Source organism: Chrysochloris asiatica, unplaced genomic scaffold (genome assembly GCF_000296735.1).
Source record: "Chrysochloris asiatica unplaced genomic scaffold, ChrAsi1.0 scaffold00283, whole genome shotgun sequence".
NCBI classification, from domain to species: domain Eukaryota; kingdom Metazoa; phylum Chordata; class Mammalia; order Afrosoricida; family Chrysochloridae; genus Chrysochloris; species Chrysochloris asiatica.
The window spans coordinates 3,570,191-3,573,834 of record NW_006408801.1 but is presented as its reverse complement, the minus strand read 5'-3'; positions in this window follow the sequence as shown (position 1 = coordinate 3,573,834).

Here is a 3,644-nt window from a genome sequence, read left to right as displayed (position 1 = left end):
GCCTAGCAGGATGGGAAAGCTGACCTGTCCTCACATTAGAGTCCCATACACCTTATTTTCATTGACCCATCCCTCCCAGGGTGCAAGGTTCATTATTTGTATAATTAGAAAGATATCTGGTCCTTTGGTGGGTCATAAGCACCTAATATCTGCATAGTTCCACCCAATCATTTGGTGGGAGTTACAACTAGGATAGCTAGAAGAGCCGCATTAAGTGATCCATAGTACTACAGGAAGCAACATATGACACTATGAGCCTAGAAATAGACTCTTATCTGTCCACCTGCCTCAACGGTACTTGGGTAAGATGGGTAACATAAGCTTCTCATTAAAATTAAAAAAACAAACAAACACATAATCTTAAACCATCTTCCAAATGACCAGATGGAAATTATAGATTACTCCACTCATACAAGAGGTGTTCTACCTCTTTATTTATTGATTTATTCTATCTTTTTATTGCTGTTATTCTAACCTCTTATTGTGAATTTATGGCAGGTTTACAGAATAGATCATCAGTTTTCCATCTAACAATTTATGTTTTATTTCATCTCATTAATCACGATCCTCTCAATGTTAACATCACTAACCTCACTTCCTCTCTGCAATTTCTGTGTCCATTCCTCCTTCCTCCCTGACCCCTCTGCACTGTATCCTTGGGTAAATGTTGTCCCTTTGATCTCAAATGGTTGATGAGTCTACTTTGTTTTATCAATCTAATAGCTCTCCTTTTTGTTCAAGTGAGAGAAAAATATTTGATTCATTATCTGCTCCTTTATTAGAGTCCAACAATCAATGGATGACTGACTCTGCTCCTTCGGTGTGTCACTGCCTTGCTCACCAAGTCCTAGAGAACTGTCCACTGGTGCTGGGGAAACTCAGAGGAAGACAAAAAACCTTCCCAGTCCTCATGCGGCTTGTGTTCTATTGGAGATAAAACCAAGACTGTGTCAAAAACATGCGAATACTACCTAATATCAAGAAATAGTAAGTTCTCTGAAAAAGAGAAAGTCAATGGGTAGCAATTGTCTGCGTATTCAGTTGAAATTTTTAGCTAAAATTCCTTAATTTTCCTCTCTGAAGAGATGGCACTAGGGAAGGGGCTGGACTTGAAGAAAGTAGTGAATTAGCTGAAGCCACAGAGAAAGACACTTGCTTTGAGGCAGTTGGGACTGTGGCTGCTGAAACAACAGTCAAAGACCAAGATGTCCTGGGTGTGTAAGTGTGACAGAGGGTCTTAGAAGATGGCCCTGAGGAGAGAGGCACTGGGCAATTCAATGCCTTGTGTCCAATGGTAAGGAATGTTGGTGAGGTTCTTGGAGTGTTGGAAGACTACTGGCAAAAGTGCCAGGCAGAGAAGATGCATAAGGGGCAACAGTGGTCCGTTGATTAGACCTGGGGTCATAGAGATGGGGCAGAGAGCAAGGATGCTTCATGATACCGTTTACAGGTAGAGTTGAATGTACTTGACCTTGGTTGTGCTGTGGACTGATGGAACAAGGGGTCCATAATGCCTTTTTCTTCAACTTCAAAGCTGTCTCACTGAAACATATCTGTAGTCTCTAAACACAAGCCTTTCAGGAGGTGGGTTTTTAACAAGGCAGTAGAAGAAGGACATGGCTCTGAATGTGCAGATGGGTCCTTGGCTGGAGCTAATGCTGAATGTGTTCAGCTGCTAATCAAAGTTATGAAGGCATGGTTCCACTTAGAGCAATCTCAGAAGAAAGATAACTCAATGTACTTTCAAACAAAATCAGAACAAAGTTCTACTTTGACAAGCATGGGCTCACCATGGGTTGGAATGTACTTGAAAATAACTGGTTTATGACTCTAATTCATGTTCTTTAACATGGTCATGATAAATTGGAATCAATGTCATGGCAGTAGATTTAGTGTATATAGCACAGCGGTTAAGCACTTGGCTGCTGATAGAGGTCAGTGGTTCAAACCCACCACCTACTCCATGAGAAAACTATGTGACAGTCTGCTTCTGTAAAGATTCATGTTCCCCGAGACCTGTATGAGGTTACTACCAGTTGGAAACAGCTAAAAGGAAATGGATTTGGTTTAGGTTTTTGTTGCTATATACTTGGATCACGGCAGTGAAAGTTTTTACATATGCAATGAGCAACTGTAATTTATTGTCCCCACTTAAAGAACAACAACAACAACACACACACACACACACAAAACCATTTAAGCCAAAGAAAAACATCTCAAAATGTGGAAAGGCAGGCAGTGGTTAAAAGAGAAAGAACAGAAGCAAGAACCCAGATTGGTGCTGAAACTCTGTCGGTGCTGCCTTCCAGGTGATGTTGAGTTCTTTTAGTTTATTTTGTTTTGAATTTTGGCCCCAATCTCTTGTAATTTTCACAGGCAAGAAATTGTTAAATCATTTTAAAAACATTTTCGTTATCTTGAGAAAAAAATGATGACGGAATAAATCATAATTTGGAAAACCCGGAGTAATCTCCTGGAAGAATCCTTACAATTACCTTTAGGGATACCTTACCTATTAAGAAAGAGGGAGGAGCCTCAATGTTGCTGTGGTTAAAACACTCACTGATTCATACCCACCAGGTGCTCTTTGGGAGAAAAAAAGCAATCTGCTTCATAAAGGTCATTGTTGTTAAGTGTCATCGAGTTGGTTCCAACTCATAGCAACCTTGTATAGGGTTTCTCCAGCTTTAAATCTTTATGGGAACAGAAAGTCTTATCTTTCTCCCTCTGTGTGACTGGTGAGTTTGAACCACCAACCTTGTGGTTTATAGTCCAGTGCTTATCATATGGAGTTGCTGTGCTTCCCTCCATAAACGTTGTTGTTGTTATGCACCATTGAGTCCATTCTGACTCACAGCAATCCTGTATAGGGTTTCCAAAGAATGGCTAGTGGGTTTGAACCACCAACCTTGTGGTTAGCAGTCCAATGCTGATCCTACAGTACTGCATAAAGAGTAGTCTTAGAATTTCTATCAAGCAGAAATGAGAGGATGATGCTAACTTTCTCGGTATTTAGCAAAGCTAAAATGCTCTGTAATTTCATTCTAAAAAGAATATATGTGCTTTAAAAAGGAAAGTATGGGAGAAGGGGACCTGCGCTTCCCGGACCAGGCAGCTTAGGTAGGGCTCCGGGGAAAGGGGGCGGAATCACACATAGGAAACCTCTGTCTAGCAGACAGACAGCCTTTGAACAAACATAAGATTTTATATTTCAACATTCTGAACTCATTTTTTTAAAAGATCAAATTGCTGAGGAATTACAGGCATTTTTGAGCTTTTGCCTGCCTGCACGCTCCCACTTCCATGCCCTGCACTGGTGAGTGCCTCTGCCCGCTGCAGACCTTGGAATGCAGGGCTAGAGCAACCCCACTTAGAAGGCCGCATTTCCAGAGAAAAGGAAGCATAAACTAATAAAGCTGAACAAATAGAGAGGGATATTGGCACGGATATCAGGAAATTCGGGGTACCCATGTTACAGAGAGACTGATAGAGGCATCTTTTACTTCATCAAATACAGACACTACCTCCCTGCAGCCATTACCCCCAGTCCTCTACTGCCCCAGCCTAGACCAGCCCTCTGCCAAGCTGCCTAGGTTCAGGAACACCCAAGGCACAGGCCGGCCCACTGAGGCCAAGGCTCTCCC